Below are 23,821 nucleotides of genomic sequence, written 5' to 3' on the forward strand. Positions count from 1 at the left end.
CTTCACAAAACTTTTCGAAAATGTTATCACTCCTCATTTGCAGTACCTTTGTAGATCAATCATAACACCGTGTCAGCACGGTTTTATGCAACGCAGATCAACAACCGCTAACCTCTTAGAGCTAACTTCTTTCGTAATACAATAACCTTTAAACAGATGTAATCTGCACTGACTTTAGTAAATCATTTGACTCTGTTAATCATTACCTTCTAGTAAGGAAACTTGATCTATTAGGTTTCCCTGTTGATCTTCCAAATTGGATTTCAAGCTATCTGAATGGCAGGACGCAAAAAGTCCTCTTTAAAAATTCTCTGTCTTGTATTTTCCGAGTCACATCCGGTGTCCCACAAGGGAGCCACCTTGGTCCGATTATTTTTACCTGATTCATTAACGACCTTCCCTTAGCAATAAAACATTCGCGTGTACTTATGTACGCAGACGACGTTAAATTATGCCTCCAGCACAAGGACATTTCGCGCCACTTGGACTTACAATCCGATCTAGAAAGCTTTCAAATATGGTGTCGTAATAACGTATTAAACATAAATGGCTCCAAGTGTAAAGTTATGACCTTTTGTTGTGTCAACCCAATACGCACGAATTACACTCTAAGTGGGACAGAATGATCTTGATGATTTTGGTGTTCTTCTGAACCCTAAACTAAAATTTTCTGACCATATTTCGATTATTGTCAGTAAGGCCAGTGGTGTACTTGGTTTGACCTTACATGACTAAAACCTTATACGCACGACTTACACTCTAAGTGGGTGCTCTCTGGACAGAATAACACGAGTTGATGACCATGGTGTTCTTCTGGACCCAAAAATTAAAATTTTCTGACCATATTTCGTCTATTGTCAATAAGGCCAGGGGTGTGCTTGGTTTTATAAAAAGGTGGTCTAAGGAATTTTATGATCCTTACATGACTAAAACCTTATTTATTTCGTTAGTCCGTCCGATTCTCGAGTACGGATCACCTGTTTGGAGTCCACAATACGCAGTCCACTCGGACCGCATTGAATCGGTCCAAAAAAACGTCTTACTTTTTGCCTTGCGGCGCCTAAATTGGGATACAAACCATATATTACCTCCTTATTCCAGTAGACTACTTTTAATTAATTTACCATCCCTAGCTAACCGTAGAACTATGCTTGGAACAGTCTTTATTTGTAAGCTTATTCGTGGTGATGTTGAGAGTCCCGACATGTTTAGTCGGCTTAACTTCTGGGTTCCAAGTAGATTCACTAGTAACTATATACCCCTTATCTTAAATCATTGTAGATCTAATTATGAGTTGCATGACCCTTATAGAGTTTTATGTTCTGACTATTATATACTTTATCCTATTATCTGTAATCTTCACTCTCTGCCGCTATTAAAGCAATCGATTTTATCTTTTCTATTACATAATTAGATCCTACTAACACTAATATTTAACATAGTTATTCCACATTATGTTCATTTCCTCGTCTCTGTTCCCTTTTCTATAGGGCGCCTATCTTCTCGCGAATCGAGCCGTACGATACACGGCAGCGACCCTGGGTCGGTTGGGCGGGAGGTGTGGCCGTGTGACCCGTGCGAAAAAAATAATCGATAGAAATTTACACGACTAATAAAATTATGAAAAATACCAAAATTGTTCAAATTGTGGGCGTGGCAGTTTTGGGAGGTTTTAGGGCGTTAGAGTCGGCGTACCTACATGGGTCAACAAACTTGCGCTGCGTCTTTGTCTTTAGAATCTGTATTCTTAATCTCCACCTTCTAGCTTTTACAGTTCCTGAGATCGAGACCTTCATACGGACAGATGGACATGGCCAGATCGACTCGGCTATTTATCCTGATCGAGAATATATGATATAGTGGAATATTTAGGTATTTAATAGAATAACAAAATATATGATTTTATGTATATGCATTTTATTTATGTATTTTATTAGGTTTATTTCATCTTGATTACACCATATAAATTATTATTATGTTCTAGATAACCTTAAAGATCTGCGAAGCTTTACATATGATATTTGTTCATCGGTAACTTAAGCTTTCTATTGATTAATGGTTTGTGTCTTTACTATGAGTCTCTTGAATAGTGAAGCTTTTCCAAAGATCGGTTTAAGTTTTTCATTTGGAGAATGAATATATGTCACTTTATAGATTTTATATGGTCGGATACGCTTCCTTCTGCCTGTTACATACTTTTCATCGAATCTATTATACCCTCTTACTCTACAAGTAAGGGGTATAAAAATGTGAAAGATTATATTTATTCTCGACTTTGTTTTACATTCTTGTTTAAAAGTGTGGGCGTGACTGGTTTGACAGCTTTAGTGCGTTAGAGTGGGCGTGGGAAAGAATTTTTTGGGAAATCGGTAGAAATTTACAAGAATCATGAAAAAAATATCGAAAAATGTTTCAAAAATGTAGGCTTAGCAGTTTTAGGGCGTTAAAGTGGGCGTTGCAAAAAGTTTTTTTTTTTAAATCGATAGAAATTTACAAGACTAATAAAAATGATAAAAAAAAATATCAATACATTTTTTAAAAGTGTGGGCGTGACAGTTTTGTGCGGTTTGTGGGCATTTAACTCTACGATTAACGGGTATAACAAAGAACTTTAAATTGTAAAAACCTCATATATATACCAAAAATAATATTTAATTTTGAAACTAACAACAATTGCAGATGTGGAAGTAATAGCAACTGAACATAATACATTAAACTTCTCTAAAAGAGTTATTTATTGCAACGACCTTAGACACATGGACGATGTCACAATTCTACAAGAGTTAAAACCACAAAAAGGAACTGACGTTAAACAAATAATGAAGCGACAATGCCCAACTCTAACTCTGACAGCAACAACATCACCTTAGTTGAAACTGGATTGATTAATATAACCTTTGTGTCGCATAAGCTCCCTCAAATATTACGAATCGGTTACGAAACAGTCCGAGTACGAGACTATATCCCACTCCCATTTCGATGCAAAAAAATTGTTTAGAAATAAAACACACTACTGACGGAGAAAAATGCACAAACAAAAAAAAACTGCTTAAATTGCCTAAACAATCCAGAACTTAACCATCAACTCAGCCCAATTGACCGCAAATGCCCTACGTTCATAAAAGGAATTAGCAGCCATTAAAACTACACAAAATGTTGACCACAAAACTGCCCAAGGTTTCCAACCGAGGGACACCCATGCCAAAACACTTACAAACGGCACAACCCAGATGACAACAAACACTCCATCACCTAATATTCACACAAACACAACCCAATCACAACACCAAAATCCGCACCACACACACACATCAGCAGCACAAAACACTTCATCTAAGACACCAACAACTGAACCAGCCAAAACAACTTTACTATCCAACCAACCACTCCAACACCATCACCACCACAGCTACGATAAACTAGAAGACATGGATACTGACCCCACACTTACCAGAAAACCATCTACGCCATACTCACCACAACTCACCGAAGACCTAAAAATAAAAATCTTCCCGAAAGACAAGTCTAACAACTTTCCTACAAGCCTCAAAGCATCCAAAATAAAGGCCAAAGCTCTAAACCAAAACAAGCACACTAACAACAACGACAGCGAATCCATATACATACACAAAACTTAAGACTAAACCGTTAACATTACCTCTCTAACTATAATCCAATGGAATTTAAAAGCATATGTAAACAACTACAGCCAACTCCTTATTCTAATCAAAAAATACTCCCCTCATATAATTTCCTTTCAAGAAACCCATATACAATACACTCATAACATTCCAACCCCAACAAACTGCAAACTATTAACAAATATTGCCACCAACAGATTTGGGGGCGTAGCACTGCTAGTGGACAAGTCAATCCAATACACAATCCACATTACTAACCAGACACTCCAAAACACATTTAATATACAACAAACACCCTCTCTAATTACGGGAGATTTTAATGGATGGTACCCATCCTGGGGCTCCCCAACAACAAATAATAACTCAAAGATTCATTGACAACAAGCACCTTATTCTGTTATTCTGTTAAACACTATACATACACACACATAGACCTCACACTCTGCTCTCCAATCCTAGCCCCCCACGCCAAGTGTTCCACCATTTCCCTATTATCACAACACTATTCCCAACAACCAATCCACAAAATTCAACAGACCCTTTTTTAAACTCAAAGAAGCCAACTGGGAGCAGTTCAACGCACTTACCCACCAAACCAACAAGAAATACCCCACCTCCCACAACGTAAACAAAGAAGCCGCTCTAATCAATATAATTACTCTTTATAGCGCAAACCTCTCCATCCCACAAACCTCACCTAACACACATCCATACAGGGTTCCATGGTGGAATAAACACCTCGACCAATTACGAAAAGAAAAACAACTTGCCTGGAAAAAACTAAACCGCACAATTACTGTTGACAACATTCTAGACTATAGACGCAAAAACGCAATATTTAGATACGAACTAAAAAAGAGGAAAAAAGAAGCTTCCAGCTCTTTCACCTCAACAATCCAACCCACAACTCCCTCATCCAAAATATGGGCCAATATAAGACGCTTCTGCGGACTTAACCCAGCAAAACAAATTCATGCCATCACAAACCCAGTAAACAATGAGACTAAATTGGCTAGCAACGAAATTGCTAACATATTCGCACAACACCTTTCTGACCTTTCCGGCGACTGGAACTTTTCAGAGGAGTTCCGGAACAATAAATATAGAAATAACCTACATCTCTACACCCCCTCTTCAATAGCCCAAACCATAGAAGAGAACATAACTTATCTAGAACTTAGCTCAGCACTACAAACATTAAAAGGATGTGCTCCAGGACTAAATAGAATCTCTTATGAAATGATCAAAAATAGCTCCCACACAACAAAAAACAGAATAACGAAACTATCCAATGAAATATTCAATAACCACATACCTCAAGCCTACAAAACAAGCCTAATCATCCCAATCCTCAAGCCAAACACCAATCTCCCTCAACTGCTGTATAGCAAAGACACTTGATAAAATAATAGCGAAAAGACTCTGGTGGCTAGTGACATATAACAATCTAATTAACGACAACCACTTCGGATTCAAAAAAGGCAAATCGACTTCGGACTGCCTACTCTATGTAGACTATCTCATAACGAAGTCAAAAATGCACACCTCCCTCGTCACTCTTGATTTTTCAAGAGCCTTCGATCGAGTAGGTGTGCACTCCATAATCCAGCAATTGCAGGAATGGAAAACGGGCCCCAAAATAATAAAATACATTAAAAACTTCATGAGTAACAGGAAAATAGCTGTCCGCGTCGGTCCGCATACATCAAACCCATTACCCCTAGTCAACGGAATCCCACAAGGTTCACCCATATCCGTAATACTTTTCCTCATAGCATTCAATAAATTATCCAACATCATATCCCTACACAAAGAAATTAAATTTAATGCATACGCCGACGACTTCTTCCTTATAATAAATTTCAACAAAAACACAAATACAAATTTCAACTTAGATAATCTATTCGACGATATAGAAAATTGGTGCTCCTACTCAGGGGCATAGCTATCCCTATCCAAATACCAACACCTCAACATATGCAGAAAACACATGCAAGATAAGCTGCAATAACATACAAATTCCTACCGTTACTTCCTTAAAAATTGTAGGAATGACCTTAAACAACAAATACAAATGGAACACACACATAAACATACTTCTACCCAAACCACTTAATAAGCTAAATAAAATAAAATGCCTATCTAGTCTTAAATTTATTGCAACACGCATACACTACTCAATGTCGCAAAGGCAACGGTTATGCCAAGCTACAGTATGGTTTGTTTTGCTCCCAAAAGCATTTTAAACAAAGTAAAAACATAATTTAACTCCGCAATCCGTCTAGCTCTCTGAGCCTATCGTTCTACCCCAATAAATAACTTACTTTACGAATCAAATACTCCCTCTTTAGAAATGAAACGAGACCCTCAAATAGCCAAACTATCTCAAAACCTAAACTTCTCCAAAAACACACCAATACATAAGTTCGTTTAGCATAAAAAAACTAAAAAGAAAAAAACACGAATAATAGACCGAACAATCAAGCTTAGCCTAGAACATTATCTACTCTACAAACCAGTAAAACTCCATAAATACAGGCCATCATGGACCCTCCCCAATCTAATAGACACATCACTCAGAATCCTCCGAAACAATCGCCATCCTAGAAGCAATAGAACTTATTAAAAACCAAAGAGACAAATTTATTATCTGCTCCGACTCCCTATCAACAATAGATTCAATCCAAAACACAAATAATAACAACTTTTACCCCAGCAGAATACGATCGCTAATAACGCAACATGCACCTAAAATTAAAATAATGTGGATTCCTGGACATTCAGGAATAAAAGGAAATGAACTAGCCGATCAAGCTGCAAAATCAGCAATCAATATGCCACTTATCCTCACCCCAAACATAAATACCACAGATATAAAAAAAACAGCTTAAAGCCGACCTTGCTACGAAAAATAAAGAAAACATAATAAACTGCATAATTGGTCCATGGTACCAATCTATTAATACGAACACCTTACACACATGCGATTACCTCAAACAATCTCACCCAAATTGGACCAGACTCGAACAAATAAAAGAAAACGACTTCGACTAGGACACACAAACATAACCCACCAACACTACCTAAATCCCAATTCAATACCAACTTGTCCGTTTTGCCAAGGTGACATTTCTTTAAACCACATATTAAACTCATGCCCATCCCTCCTACAAGCCAAGCAAGATATATTTAACAACACAAACCCTCTAGACCTTCTTAGCAAACCCAATCCAGATAACATACAAAAACTGATACTTTTCCTCAAAAAAACCAAATTATACCACAAAATCTAAAAAGAAAACAGGCAATGGTACATAAAAAGACAGCAATTAGTTAGCAAATTAGATATTAACTAAATTAAGATATAATAACATTGTAAATAAATATAGCTGTAAGCCCCGTAGCCAATGCTATACTATCTAAGTTAGTCTAGTTTTGTAAACTATTCATAATAAATAAATAAAAATAAATATTAAATAGGTATCTGAAAGACCGATGATCATTGCCGGTGATTTTAATGCCTGGGCAGTGGAATGGGGCAGTACTGTATCCAACCTCAGTCGTCACAGAACCTGAAGTCGTCGAGCCAGCCAAGCGCATCAAGCCCAGTAAAGCCCCTGGACGAGATGGTATTCCTGGAGCTGTTATTAAAGCAGTGGCGTTGGGTAGACCTGACATTTTCAGGGCCACCTTCCAGCAATGTCTTCTGGACGGAATTTTCCCAACAAAGCCAGAAACTAGTCCTGTTGCCGTAAGGCATGGGACCAGCATATAGGACATAGTTGAAAAACTGTTTGAACGTATCCTGTACCCTCGAATAGAGGCGATCAACGGCCTAGGAAGTCAGCAATATGGCTACTGGAAGGGAAAAAGTACCCTAGAAGCTCTCTCGGCCGTGATTAACATCGCCCAGTCCGCTTTGCTGGTGATAGATGGCTAAGAGTCAGAAAGGAATACTGCGCAAATCGACGTAAGGAACGTCTTCAAGACCAGGAGATGGCCCCTAATCCTCGGAGCCACGAACTGTATGGGGATCCAGGAGTACCGAGGTTAGTTGTTGGCAGCTACTTTAGGGATCGTGTCCTACGGTATGATACGAAAGCTGGCCCAAAAATATACCGAGGTTCGGCGGGTGTTCCCCAAGGAACATTATGTACGATGAGATCTTGGGCATCCGCAGGCCCTTGGGAGTAGTGCTGCACTGTTTTGCTGACGATGTGAAAATTACAGCAGTCGCCAAAATAATTGCAGAGCTGCACGATAAATGTAACACCACGATTGAGCTGACATCCCGTGGCGCGAGAGGCAGTTCTATTAAGCAGCAGGAAAAAGGTGGAGAATTTGCTAGTCTCTGTCACTGGAACACAGGTGACCTCCCAAGAGTCCCTAAAGTACCTGGGTGTTATGAAAGACCACACGTGTTATTCAAGGACCACGTGAGTTACGCCAGAAATCACAGCATTCACAGCTTCTTCATTGGCTAGACTGATGCCCAACGTCGGTGGACCAAGATATCCTGCCAGGAATCTGATGTTGTCAGTAGCAAAAGCTTCGCTGCTTTATGCTGCACCAATCTGGAGCAATGCCACTAGCAGGGGTTCATACCTGAAAGGAGCGCGCTCGGTGCTACGGTCCATGACCCTCAGGCTCATTAGAGGATTCAGGATCATAGCCGAAAACGCGCTAGCTGTGGTAGGCTTGCCGCAAATTGATCTGGAGATCAAGGCTTTCAGCCTAATGCGGGGTGGCGCTTCCCGGCTAGAGGCACACGAGTGGCTGCTGGGTGAGTGGCAGAACACATGGGAATCCCTGCAACGGGCGAGGTCTTACCAGTTCTTCCCTGAGTTGGCGGTTTGGACAAAGTGCCAACACAAATTGGACTACCACTTAACCCAGTACCTCACAAACCATGGCTGCTTTCGGGCCTATCTACTCCGGTTCCGCCATGTAGAGCCAACCCTGTTCCAATGTCAACAGCCAATGCCTGTTCTGCGTCGATTGTAAGGAAACAACAGATCATATGCTAATGCAATGCTCCAGGCTTGCGGTGGAGAGGGAGCGGCTAAAGACGCTATCAGGTACCTCCTCAGCCCAAGTGGCTTGTTCGCGGCTATGTTGGCAAACAGCGAGGCATGGGAGCTGGAAAACAGTCTAATCAATAGTATGATGAAATGAGTCCGATCAGACGAAATGACCAACAGAGTGGGTGGCTAAATCAAAACAACAGTCATGTGTGGTGGAGGGTGATAAATACTACCACAGCGTACCCGGCATGTCATAAAAGGCGACTAAGGTTGGAAGGAGGAGCCCCCATGGCCTACACTTCCTGCTTATCGAAGCCATACGAGATATATAAGAGGCAGTCCCGGTGAGCGTGCAAGGACATAAGAGCACACGGAGGTTTTTGTCTTAGTTCGTAGGCATAATTCCACTAGGGATTATGAATCGTGCAAGGACGATAGGTGTCATTTTTAGAAGATTTAAATTTTCCTAATAATAAACCACTTCGGCAGTTGCTGCCTGGACGATAAAAAAAGTACCCATACCTTCCTTATGGCCATCGTTCCGCCTTGACGGGGGAGGAGTTATCGGTGACGGCACAAGTACGCCTTCACCTCTCCCGAAACCACCACGGGCAGAGCGACCAGCAAGCGGAGCGTATCGCCCAGCGGAGTCAGAATTCCGAAGAACTGAAGTATTGAAGTACTGGAGGTGGTATCCGGTCAAAACTACCAAATCAGGAGTTTCGCAGCAGCAACGAATTGTACACTAGGCTAACCAAAAAGATTGCTACAAAATAAAAATGCAGTCTTACGGAACCAACCAAAAGATTGGGTCGTGTGTCTCCTCACATTTCTTTAAACTCAGCTTAAGAATAAAACCCTCGCACGGCGTAACTGGCATGCGTAAGCGACTTAATGGCAGAGCGAACAGCACAACGCTAAGCGACGCGTGAGTACTAGAGACAGAGCAAGGGGACGAGCTTAGATACTCACAGCTTTTCTTCATAAATAACAAAGCTGAGGTGCCGTAAAATGTAATTGTGTCTCCAAAGTTGGTATGAATACCTAAATTTGTAGGATTTGCTGGCGGCTGCAGAAGCCGAGACACTCCCTCTGTTGGAAGCGTGGCTTTCAACGCAATCATTGGTGTTTACACAAACATGCCATATAGCAAATATGTATACTATTGTTGTCTGCTTTTAAAGAAATTGGCGCCTGGTTTTAAAACCTGAGCAGTCAAAAATGACTTGTTGGCTATGTGATAAAATGGTGCGCACTAAGTGAGCTGGTTTTAGCGGCCGAACAAAAAATGACCTAGCAAGGGCCCAAATCTAAAATACTGTTGCAATACTTGCCTGGGGTTGCGAACGAGATGAAATCGTTTAAGCGCCAAACTAAATGTGGCTTGTAAGGACTGATCAACAGTCTTGTCGTAGCTGGCGAAAGTTTTCGTTGAGTCGATGATCTCCTTTCCGCGCTAAATTCACAGTTTAAAAAGGTCCTGGTGGTAGGGAAACGCCCCGCAACCACTGGCAAATGATCAACAGAACACCACAGCTGATCAGCTGTCAATCGCAGCAAATCCTCAAATGATGCTAAAATCAGTGGCCAAAATACATTCGGCGCAATCGAATCAATCCATTGTGGAGGGAGTCCAGCTGGGGATTGCGAAAGATTCCAATTTGTATGCAGTGCAGTCCAAAATTGAATTCCCAAAAGTGGGTAAGTGAACATATTGACTGATTCAATTAATTAAAAGAATGTATGAAATAATGAAGTGAATTTAAATACACCTATTCGCGGTCCTGGTCCCACGGTGCGGAAGGCGCTGTAATATTTTATCGCCTAAGTATTAGTTCAAGGACAAGGTCTCTTGCAGATCGAATGGTGGAATTAACTTTCAAGGGCAGAATTTTTCTCTGCAATTTTTTTTGCAATTTATGGATTGAGAGCGCTTATTTCTTTGATTTTTTTTGTTCCGTTTAATTTTTGGCTGCCGGCCGTGCACACGCACATATGGTGATCTATGTCCGAAAGCTATGTATGTTTATTTTGAATTAATTTTTGAGGTGCCAAGATTGTCTGTAAACTCTAAAATGATTTCATTTAAGTTAATTATTGGTTTTATGGGGATCAACATTATGCATTAAGCGCGGGTAGCTGGTTATATATTATTCGAGTGGGAATCGAAAACTGCAAATTGCAGGATTATTAGCGATCCGAATTTTATTATGTTTCGATTAGCATGTATGATAGCTGTAAAAAATTGTAGTGAGTCAAAATATATTTTTATAATGTTTTGAAAACCTAACTCGTTTGGTTCTGACTAGGATGTATTCCCTGTGATCCGCGTTTAGCGACCAAAGGGGTCCATTCAGGATGACAACTGTTTGTAATTTTTGGTAAAGAATGGCCTCAACCACATCTGAGGATCGAGCGAAAGCTTGTAGGGTAAAAGAATTTTTGTCTTTGTCCCCTTTTCCTAATTGTCGTAGGACGCAATCACAATGATAATCATAAGAATGATATTAGGCTGAGGCTCCAAGACGATATTATCACCCCACATAACCGGCAATGAGCAGCGTGCGTCCTGGAATATTTCATAACACCACCCTACCCGTATGCAGTAGTGCAACACGCACTAGAATCCCCTGCCTCTGTGTAGTCGTTAAATGTACAGTCGTTAAAACAGCAAAGACGATAAAGCCAAACAAAGCACTTGGCTTTGACGGTATCCCGGTTGTAATCATTAAAGCGATGCCATCGCAAGAATTCAGATTTCCAGGGACACATTCCAAGCAAAGAGACAAGAATAACAAGATGCGTAACGGCCATGCATTGGTTTGATGCACTTTTTTGGTGACGGCCAAAATTGCCCTCTGTCCGCTCGCTTACGATGAGAGCCTAAGAAATCTAAAAATTAAACACCACGGGGAGGCCTTGCAATTGTAATTGGGTCCTATATTTATATGACCTTCGAGTTTATTTTTCACTACTTATCGCAATTACTATTTGCGCTTATATTCCCGTACTTTACTACTGCAAAAAATAGACAAAATACTAAGGAAATCATTATAACTACTGTAATTTAAAACATACATTTTCCAAACAGAAGTCATTACATTGTTCTCAATATTTCATAGAAATAATACGTTGAAGAAAATAAAAATCTATAAGATAAATATAAATATCAAAACTGTTTGTTGCAAAAGACATATCTTAAGGCACGAAGTGCGGATACAAGCACTCAACAATCATTGCCTTATTAATTTTTCACACGTCGCATGCTGCATACTCTAATGACAAAAATTATAATATAAAGTCATTTTTGAAATTTATTTTGTGATATTATGTATTATATACAATTGTCGGCTGTCGCTGTCTGCATAAAAAAGAGCTGTTCGCATTAGAGCTCTCCGCTCTTTCGATATTGAACAAAAATTCAATAGAGCCTGGAGCCACTTCTAGAGACACGCCGAAAAAATTGTGAGCAAAAAAATCATATGACGTTACGCATCTTGTTATTCTAGTGTCTTTGTCCCGACAGTGTCTTCTGGACGGAGTCGTCCTCAAGCGTTGAAAATGGGCGAAGCTAGTCCTTCTGTAGAAAGGCAAAAACCTACAAATGCAGAGGGCAGCTACAATTTTTGCTGGACATTGTAGTCCAAGTTTTTTAGCGCATATTGTACGTGCGTATAGAGCTAATCTCCAAAAGTCGCACAGGCCTTCAAAGCTAGCAGTGTGGCTTCTGGATGGGAAAAAGCGGGCTCTCCGCTCTCACATCGGCAGTAAGGAGTATTGTGTCATCATCATTTAACCCAGCGATAACAATGCGCAACATGGGCATCCGTGGATACGTAGGGAGTGTGATTGGAAACTACTTCAGGGACCGCGTGTTATGGTATGTAACAGAATGCAGTCTAAAAAGTCACGAAGTCTGCAGGCCAATTCAATTCTAGGCATTACACCTATTGCCTTGGAGATAAATGGTCAATACCTAGCGCGAAAGCCCGTTACTCAGATAGAAATTAGAGAGTTCATGGGCAACTATCTTATCCATTTTATTCCTCACAAAACGGAGTATGAGCACAAAGGTTTGGAATACCACATGACTCAGTTACTCACGGACAATAGATGTTTCCGACGGTACCTATTTAGGTTCCACAGCGTTGATACAGTCCAGTGCCTTGCACAGACGCAGAGGGAACAGCAGAACTACCAGATCTGATTGATTTTGCTCTCGTAAGAATAATTCCTTTAGTGCTTCTTAACGCTATAACTCTTGAAGATCTCTCATCTGACCACTCACCGGTACTCTTCAACATTTTTCGGCAGCCCGAAATTAAAGAAAGGTCGCGTCATCTTACAAAAGCAGCCACAAACTGATTCAAGTACAAGAAATATGTCAGCACACACTTAAAAATCAATCCTATGCTAGACACAAATTCAGATATTGAAAGTTCTGTAAAAACATTCGAGTCGATAATAACAAAAGCTGCTAGTGCTGCAACACATCAAATGACTTCGAAGCAACACTTCAGATATGGGACTACGAACATGCAAATCGAGAACTAAGTGCTAGAAAAACGACTGGCAAACCCACAGATCACCAGCCACAAAGCAACGGCTGAAGACGGCAACACGCGCCCAAACGAAAACTCATAAGAATAAGAAGGAAAAGTCTTTGCCTAAGTATGCCTATGGAAGCAGAGATGCCTATTCCGGATTACAATGGGAAATGGACCCGTGATGCAGAAAAGGCAAATGTATTTGCTGCTCACCTACAAAGGGTGTTTCAGCCGAACCCACAAACAAATGGCTTTACGCTCCCGCACGTCTCCGATAGACATCCTACTGATCCCATGAATTTTCTTCCGAACGAGATTGAAAAAGTTATGGAAAAATACACCATAATTATAATTCCAAAGCCAGGAAAAGATATAACTCAGCCAATAAGTCTACTTTCATGCATCTCTAAGCTCTTTGAAAAATTACTCATCATTCGTACACATCTGGAAACTCGTAACAATGTTCCATCGCATTAATTTGGATTCCGTCAAAATCATGAAACAATTGAACTAGTGAACAGAATAATAACAGAGATCAGAAGCATTCGACCGAGTGTGGTTGGAGGGCCTTATGTATAAAATAAAAGCACTCCTTACACCAAATACACACAAGCTGCTTCAATCTTATCTTTTTAAACGAAAATTTGCTGTAAGGTGCAATGCGATTACCTCCGAGGACCATATTATCGAAGCGGAAGTCCCTCAGGGTAGCGTTCTTGGTCCGACACCGTATTTCCTATACACAGCTGACATCCCTACAGGATTAAAAGCCGAGTCGAGGTCTCGATTTCAGGAACTAAAGAAGCTAGAAGGTTGAGATTAAGAATACAGATTCTAGAGACATAGACGCAGCGCAAGTTTGTTGACCCATGTTGTCTCGCCCACAAACCGCGCAAAACTCCCACGCCCACATTTTTGTACACTTTTTGGATATATTTTCATAATATTATTAGTCTTTTAAATTTTTATCGATTTGCCAAAAAATCTTTGCAACGCCCACTCTAAAGCCGCTGATCCGGTCGCGCCCAATTTTGAAATTTTTTCAAGTTTTATTTATTTATTTTTTTTTTATTCTTTTATGTATTATGGATGTGTCTCATCAGATATTTTGGATCAAATTTTTAATATATATTTATTTTCGTGCTTGCTAAAAGCATTTACAACACTTATGACTATTAATTTGACGTGTAAATAGACATTTATATTAGTAATGTCATCTTAAAAATAAAATAAAATTATTATTATAAGAATATCAATTATATGGTATACGATTATTATTGGCAGCGTGTCCAAGCTCTCTTGTTTTCCATATTTAGTTAACCATTCCGGAATTTATGGGTTTGGATCCTGCTATTCGCATCAAAGTTTAAAATAATAATACTATCAAAAGGAAAAACTAGAAAGACAAGACAGATAAAAAACATTGTTTAATAAACCGAAGTAATTAACTTTAAAAATAATATTTTTATTACCTATCACCGTTTTGTACGCTGGAAATCAAGCAAAGATATGAATATATGAATAAGCCAATGTTAAAATAGTACTCTTCCTGAGAACAGCAGTTTTTCCGATCCACCAAGTAGTCTTAAAGGTCTTTAAAAATCATAGATCAGACCAGATAAAAATCAGTGGGCGTGGCAAAAGGCAAGCCGATAGAAATTTTCAAGACTTATAAAATTTAAAAAAATGTTTCCGTGGCAGTTTTGGGCGGTGGGTGAACAAATTTGAGCTGCGGGTTAGTCTCAGAGATCTGTATGCTGAATTTCAAACTCAAGCTTTTTTAGTTCCTGAGATCTCTACGTTCATACAGACAGACGGACATGGCTAGATCGAAAGCTTTTGGATCGTATTAGGGAATATAATTTGGAGATAAACGAGAAGAAATGAGTGTTTCTGAGGATGGAAGGCGAGTTTCTGGGGTATGGATTTTTTTCGTATTTTGGAACCCTTGGCAGAGTTGTTGAAGAAAGGCGGTCCCTTTTCCACTGAATGACAAGCAATTAAGTGCGTTTAGCGATTTGAGGAACGCTTTAGCTAATCTACCTGTATAGCCATATTCAGTCCGAGTCGAGAAACCGAGCTCCACACAGATGATTGCAGCGACAAGATGCTGGAAAAGTGCATCCTATTTCGTTTTATTCTGTAAAAACCACTGCGGCAGATTCCCGATACCATAGCTTTAAGCATAGACCGATAAAAATGATTACGGGTTGCAATTTGTTGGTTCAAACTTTAAGTAGAAAAGCTATTAACGCTAGGATTGCCAGATGGTACCTTGAGTTAGAAACTACGATTATTGTAGACTAATAAAAGTTGTGAAGTTGTTAAGAGGTTTTGACGATAATAAAGGCTTGTCAGAAAATCCTGGGAAAAAACCAGTCTGATCTTATTTACTAAAGGGAAAATAGTTTAATCAGAGGTCTATTGGTGTTTATTCCACACTACCACAACAAGATTATGCTAAGTTATTTTATAAAAAAAAAGTTGTTTCTGACCCCACCTCAGATTTGATAAACGTAATTTTGCCGTCGGCAGAAAAAAAATTTGATTTGGCAATGTCAAAAGTTATCGCGAAGGTGAAACGAAACAGGCAGGTAAAAATTCTTATAAAATATAAAAGACTTCATTAATTAATTTAATTTAATCGATTTAAAGGAGGGCCAAACGTGTTGTTTGTAAATAATACTATTTAATTTAATTTCTTAAATGGTCTAAGTGCAGTAAAAAAGTAATTGCGAAAATCGTAATTAAAACTGTGAACAAGTTGCCAGCTCTACTGTCCGGATAACAGCTTAAACAGCTGTTTATTGTATTTGTATTGTATTTTACCATCCTGGCTTCAAAACAACCAATTGGAAATATAATATAAATCAATCATTACATGGACGTAGATGGGTCGGCAACTTAGGAATTAAGTGTTAAATAAATAAAAAGCTAACAGCTCTTTTGTATGCTTTTAGGGAGTATGGTTTCCCATTGCATACTTTTACCAAAAACAAATTCTGCAACATACCCAAAGTTACCGTGCTGCCCAAAGGAATTCTATTTCTCGCGCGTGTAAATATCGCACCTCGCATAGCGATCAACCGTGCTTGGAAAGAATTAAATTTGTGTGGTGCCAACCAATGGTAAATGAGTTGGGCAGGTGCATATAGAGGCATCAAAATCGAGTACGATAGGGACGACGGGTGGGATTTAGAATCAGAAGGTTTTCGTCCTAATACGACAGGTAACACTGCAGACGTGGACGCCGCCCAGTTACAAGCTATTATATCTGGAGCCGTTAGCCAGGCTTTAACCGAGCAAGAAACTAGGTTGAAGCAGGCGTTCCAGTCACAGTTAGATGAGATGAAAAGGCAAATGGAAAACTTGCGCCAAAACCACCAAAAATAACAGTAGACCCAAACATTCGATGTGGGGTCAAGCTTGACATTGTAAAGACCATTCCGGATATTACGGGAGAACAAGATGACTATGTGTCATGGCGGCAATCAGCCGTAGACGCATACGAAATTTTTAAACCGTATTATGGTAGCGAAGCGCATTATCAGGCCGTTTCGATTATCAGAAATAAAATCAGACGGTCGGCAAGAGGGCTACTAGTTGCCCATCACACTTAAATTTCGATGCCATTATTGCTCGATTAGACTGCACTTACGCGGACAAAACGTCGCTGCGTGTCCTTAGGCAGGGACTTGAAACAGTTAGGCAAGGAGAACTTAGCCTAATGCAATACTACGACGATGTAGAGAAACGATTAACGTTAATAAAAAACAAGATCGTTATGACACACTAACCGTACAGTGCTACTCTATTCAATACTGAGGTTAGAAAGATGCCCTCCATGCATTTATTGCTGGTCTTAGGAAACCCTTGAGGGCCATAGTCCTGCCAGCGCAGCCCAAGGATTTGCCCTCAGCTTTAGCTTTAGCTAGAGAATCCGAGGCTGCCATAGAACGCACTACCTTTGCTGCCACAATGCAAGGGTTTGGAGGAAGAGGCACTCACCCATGAGCACCGAAATAATCAAAACCGCTCAAGGAAGCCACAAGGAAAACATAGCAGGGCCGAAGATGGCCATTTCTACAAGACGCAGAATAGACCCCAATAAAATAATTCTGCACAGAACCCGGGCAACTACCGTAATCAATCGCCTGGGCCTATGGAGTTATGCTCAACAAGGACTTAACTCTGGCAGCCGACTTCTTTGGAAGCGGTCAGCCAAGGCCGAAAGTGCTCGGGGCCATAAAAGATTTGGCTCCGCACGTATGACCGGTCAAAGGCGTCAGAGATTGCATAACACCATGCAACAGGCTGACGATAAAATTACAGCGAATATGAAAGCGCGGCCGCAGCGGCCGTTACCGAGATATACGAGGAGTCTGAAGAAAATGATCAGATCAATTTTTTAGGGAGCCCTCCCGACTGCCTAGAAAACTAAAAACTTTAATCGACATCAAGCCCGTAAATGACTTTGAAAATGTAGTGCCGGTCGATTCTCCTTTCACAGTGAGTTCCATTCATGGTTCTGACAGAGTTCACCTGAAATGTTTAATGAATACTTTTGGAAAAACATCTACGTTATTTCTTTTAGACGCGCTGATACCATTCGATGGTATTGTAGGATTTGACCTCCCAGCTCGCCGCAGAGAAAGGTAGGGTGGTCCATAAGGACAACCTCAAATAAATTCCACCACTTTTAATTTGCTTATACCATACCCTTTAATAGTAAGCCAGATTTAAGTAAAAGTGCCGTGGTCTCATTCTACGTATGGATTGCAGATTCGCCTTCACCTTGGCAGTGGCAAATACGCGTATTGCCGACTTTTCTCACGCCAATTACATTCTTGTCGTAGATGGAGATGTACTGGTGTTTGAACAACGTGACTGCTTGAGGAAATCGAGCAACCTCTCAGAATTTATAAGAATGGTAGATGAGACAGAAAAATTGTCGGAGTCTTTCCCACAGTGGCATATGCACAAATTACTAAATTTTGATACATATCATCTGAGAAACTTGTGGTCCGTTCTAACACCACCGAATTGCGAGGAGTTTAGACTTCTTGGGTACAGCTCTTAAGGTAGTAGCAGGAACTCCTGATGAGGATGACAGAAGCTCAGCTAGTGGACTCAAACTCCAGGCAGATTACCATAAACTCAGAAACTCAAAACCAGCTAAACAAAAAAAAATTAATTCTAACCATAACATTAGCTAAGGCTGACATAATAAATCCCTCTATCCTTAATCATGCCGGTCTGAAATCACTAATTGAACAAGACACTCCAATAGTTAGTTTATTAGAAGCCCTAAAATTAGGGCTCTCCAGTGCGATAACATTGTCAGAGGTCAGATGTAAAAAAGTCCTCACATACACGGTATCACATTATCAAGAAATCCTAAGTCTCGACGGAGACACCTTGGCAGAATGTGATGAAGAAACCTTTTTGGTCACCGAGTGCACCGAAACTACGCACAAAACCTTCTGCGAGCGGTCTCGACGCGAAACCTGTGGACGCTCGCTCCATGCGGGAAACATAGCTCAATGCCACACTCAACCCAGCCACCTGAGAGCAGTAATGCCTATAGATGACGGCATCATTATCATTAACGAGGCAAATGCCCGCGTCAAAGGAACGCACCTGGTAACCTTCGAGCGGTCAGCTACCGTCAACGGATCGGAGTTCGTAAATTTTCCAAAAACATTAGACAAGCAGCCTGGCGTAGTAAGATCACCACTACTGAACATCGTCGGCCATGATCCGGTATTGCGCATACCCTTGCTACACAGCATGAACAACGACAACCTGCACTTTATTTAAGGGTTCAAGGAGGTTTACGCTGCGGGCTCCCCTAAACTTTGGTTCGTGGCTGGAGTAATCCTAAACGTTACTCTGATTGCTTCACTCATCCTTTTTTCCTTTAAGGAGAAAGCGAGCCTCTGTCGACATACAACAAACCATCGATAAGCTTAATATAACCGAGGACGTTCATAATCTAAGGGGAGGAGTAGTTAACAACTGAATGAGCCCTCAATGTATTTGAGTCAGCTGCTAAAGAAGTTTACGTTAAGAATACCCTAGAAACTAAACTAAGTAGCTTCACGCGAACAATGCTGACGCGCCCCAACTGAGTTCAGCGCTCTGCTCTAAGAGCGGACAGCAGCGGCAATCCGTCTTCCATTATCCGGGGTACCGAACTGCGCTGCATAAATGCTGAGTCGGCTTGCCGACCATGGGTTTATGGCGTGATGTATTGGAGCTAGGGTAGATCCATATTTGCTTCATTTCTTTGATTCAGTTTTAAGCTAGCCCTTTAACAATAAAGAAGAGCTACTCCGGCACATGGCCGTAAAATACCATTGGTTTAATTCGAACATTCTCGCTGAGCCACAGCCCAGCGATCGACCAAGGGGGTTAAGTCACGCCCTCCCTCCTAATCTCCGTAAGAGTCGTCAATCTCCAGCTTAGCAGCCGGAACACCGTGGACTCTCAGGAGGAAGACATTCCCAACGTCTGGAGACGCAAAGGACACTTGGACAGGAAAAACTTAATTTATAATATAAATATAAAGGTAATATTGAACATTATTTCGAGCGGTGGTTTTAACTTAAGTATAATAAAATACCGGCATATATTTTAAATAATATTGTATTAGATCATATACAGTGGGATTATAGAAAAACTGTAAATTAATTCGCTTCTAAGGTCAAGATTAATTTCGGCTTGAAAATAGTCTTCTAAAAGAAGTACGCACACACACAATACTTTAGTTATGGTTTTTAATCCAACAAGCAAGAGCACAAAATGTTTAGATTGTTTTGCTCTGTTATTCAATTTCAATTCAATTATCAATTATTGAATTATCAATCATAAATTCAATTATCTTTATTATTTTTTGTGATATATATATTAACAATATAAATCAGCACTGGCCGTGTTGATACGGAAAAAGATTATAAATAAATAAGTAAATAATAAAAAATGTTATAAATTTTATATGTTTGATTTATTTTTGGATACACTTCCTCTTTTCTACATATGTAAAATACATTCAAAATTGCTAAAGAACTATGAAAGACAGTTTCCGAACTGGCCTAATGAATTAGTAATTCTTTTCTGTAAAACACTCGAAACACTTATGACGGAATAATATTTATCATAAATCTACTTACATTCTTCCCATATACGGTTAACAAAACTGTAACAAGCTGAAGTGAATAATTTTTTGTATGTTCGTTTATTACATATCAAAAATTCTACTAACTTTAGATAAACTATTTACATTTACAAGCAATAAGACCAGAGTGTAAAAATTATTTAGAACCATTATTTAAGAAAGAAATTTTGAGTAATACTTTGTTTAGACTGCAGACAAAACCGCATCTGCAGCAACATTCGCAACAGCAGCAGTCATATTAAAAACCGTTACTTATGTGTAATTTTCTGACTCCTAAGGCGACAATACCTTATTTAAATGCGTCATATCAAGAACGTTTATTAATTGAATTTTTGCTCTACTTAGTGATAATATATTAGGTGTAACTTTAAGGATGCTTACACTGTAGATACGTTGTGTGTGCCAATTGAAACTGGTAATGAAATTACTTTATTTGTTACACACCACCTTGATTTTATTTCTAAGCCTATATATCACGCAACTAAGGTGGTAACACCCAAATGTTTTATCGTCGCAACCGTAGACACAGTGTGAACAGACTCTAATACACTTCTTAGACTGACGATGAACCTTCGAAATTATACCCAATTCACATCATTATTCCTATGCCGGTTCAAACAAGGACCTTGCATGGCGGAGCCAGGGTCGATAATATCAGAGACGCCCTTTTTAAGGTTTCTAATTGTGAACAATTGAAAATGACCAAGTTAAAAAGTAAATATATTTAGAAATCGTGACGCGTGTTATTATTAAGTCATATTAAATTTTTGTATTAATATTTTTAACACGACCACAATGTTAAACAAGTGGAAAAAGGCAAAAACAATATATAAAAAACAAATTTTTGTAATTAATATTTTTAACACGAGCACAATGTTAAACAAGTGAAAAAAGGCAAAAATAAAATAAATAAAATATAAAATATTTTTAATGCTTACTAAGGCATATTAGAAATAAAGAATATCTTTCTTAAGAAGTTTATATATTTTGAATTTAAAAAAAAATAAATAAAATAAAATATTTAAAATTTAATTTCATCACAATCAACATATAAATGGGATTCGTTGGGAATGCAAACTATGATGGAAACAATTGTAGACATTTAAAACGCGATATATACATATGTTCATATATAATGGAAGACAAAATAGTGTACCTGTAGAGCAGTGGCGCAATATATCTTAACTTGTGTTCTTCACCCTGAGGCCCTTGTAAGCAGTCATTAAACATAAGGTCGCATGCCAAAAGGTACTTAAAAAAGGTAGCTTAGATATATTCCACCATGTATATGTCGGAGCGCGACTCTTCGAGTTCTGGGAATTGTTTCTATGATTTCACATTCCGATAAAATTGTATTGTTAATAGCGTTGAGCAAAGTGTTAGAAGGCAGTGCATCGCAATGGCTGTCGCAGATATGCTTCGCTGGCATCACATGGCCGCAGTTTAAGGAACTGTTCAGACAGCGATTCGTAGGGATTGAGTCGACGGCTGCCATTGTCATGAAGGTTTTGAACGGACGTCCAAAACCTGGAGAGAGCTTTGCCCACTATGGAAGTCGCATTGTCACCTTGTTGCTGTCTAAGTGGAAGGCCAAGGATTTGGAAGAGATTGCGGTATAATTAGCGTTGGCTCATATGGCACAAATCGATAATAATTTGTTGCGTTGGGTGTTTACGACAAATGTGGATACGCGCAATGAGCTTCAGAAACATCTGCAAGCTTACGCCTTCAAGAAACGTAACAATGAAGATGATTCTGGCCCAGAAAAGAAGAAGTTAAGAATGCAGTCGCAGACGTATGCAAATGTAGTGATTGGGTGAGCCCTGTCTATTCTTTTTCGATTCGGGAGCCGAATGTTCTTTGGTAAAAGAAAAATTAAGTAACAAATTGGCTGACAAGAGATCTAGTTATTTTAAGAGGAATTGGTGACCATATAGTTAAGATCCACCTGCAAAGACTATCCACAGTCCAAATGTCTCAATTTAATTTAGAAATTTTGTTTCATGTTGTAGTGGATAACTATTTAAAGCGAGACATAATGATTGACCAAGACATATTAAAGCTCGGTGTACTGCTTGAATCTGATTAATTTAGTATTTTTTATTATTATTAAGTGGGTTTCTATGTGTACTGCGACCCATTCTGATCAATTGTACTACCCCTTCATGACTCAAAGATCTCCCTGAAGTCCTATGCACTGTATAATGCCAATCTTATGCAAATGACTACGAAGTCGGCAGTGCCCCGTAAGAAGGCCAGTCAAAATGCGCACGGTGTTTTTCCCGTGTGTCATATAGGTCTTGACTCTTTTATGGTTATATTCGCGAAGGAGAATCTCAGACTGCCTAAAGTCCTGGTAGGTGTTCCCAGGAGGACAGACGTTTTTCTTCCTCTATTGACTTAAGTAAGCCCAGTACTCGGTGGTGACCAACACCACAGAATGGTTCGGGCCCAATTAGAGGGTACTCTGCCCCTTTCCTGACTAGGTTGTCCGCTAGCTCATTTCCCGGAATGTTGTTGTGTCCCGGGACCCACCTTATTGTGAGTTTGTTGACTGCTCCTAGTTTGTCTAGGGCTGTCCTCACTTCATTTACTAGCTTAGATGTTATCTTAGCTTTGCTGAGTGCCTTTATGGCTGCTTTACTATCAGTATAGCAATGTCCTTGCCACGATAGTTCCTTTGCAGATTAAACTCCGCACAGCGTCCAATAGCTTAGACTTCAGCTTGAAAAATGCTGGTGTATCTGCCCATTGATTCGTGGTATTTTAACCTGGGGCCTACAACCCCCAGCCCACTTCCCTCGTCGGTGAGGGATCCGTCTGTATACCACTTTATTGTTTGTGGTTTCATAGGGTGTACTTTCCCCAGGGTTGTCCAACTGTTTTTATTACTGAGATGAGTGCTGAAGTTCTGAGCGAACCTGTGCTCAGCTGGCATCTCATCCCTTGGTTGCATCAGCAAAGGGATATCCCTTTTTAGGCTTTCAGCATCCTTTCTTGTGAGGTTGCAGTCATTTCCTGCTCCATCAATTCTTATTAGGGTGGCTTTCCGTTTCATTTTAATGACGATATGAAGCGGCGTTACCTCCATTAGTACTTCTAGGGCTGCAGTGGGACAGGTGCGCATTGCTCCTGTCATGCAGGCCATTCTTTGGACCTTATGAAGTTTCACCTTAGTGGTGTTAAGGCGTGCTCTATCACCCCAGGCTATTACTCCATAGGTTAGTATGGGTCTGACTACCATGAGATACAGCCATCTTATTATGCGTGGTGAGCTTCCCCACGATTTTCCAGCAATTTTCCTACACGTGAAAGGTGCTCTGGTGCACTTATCAATTGTGTTACCGACATGAGTTTTGAAGCTAAGTTTGAAGTCGAGGGTTATCCCAAGATATTTAACTTCTTTGCTGGCCTCTATGCGACATTCTGACA

General features: G+C 39.8%; 1 protein-coding gene across 1 annotated transcript in view; it reads right to left on the reverse strand.

The window, feature by feature from the left end:
* Positions 1-20,529, reverse strand: part of LOC117139092 (dnaJ homolog subfamily C member 16) — a 179,492-nt gene extending 158,963 nt beyond the window's left edge. The window contains exon 1 of the mRNA XM_033301212.1: positions 20,385-20,529. The gene's annotated coding sequence lies outside the window, so the exon portion shown is untranslated. The remainder of the gene's footprint in view (positions 1-20,384) is intronic.
* Between the last annotated feature and the right edge of the window lie 3,292 nt (positions 20,530-23,821).

Source organism: Drosophila mauritiana, chromosome 3L (genome assembly GCF_004382145.1).
Source record: "Drosophila mauritiana strain mau12 chromosome 3L, ASM438214v1, whole genome shotgun sequence".
In the NCBI taxonomy this organism is placed as follows: Eukaryota; Metazoa; Arthropoda; class Insecta; order Diptera; family Drosophilidae; genus Drosophila; species Drosophila mauritiana.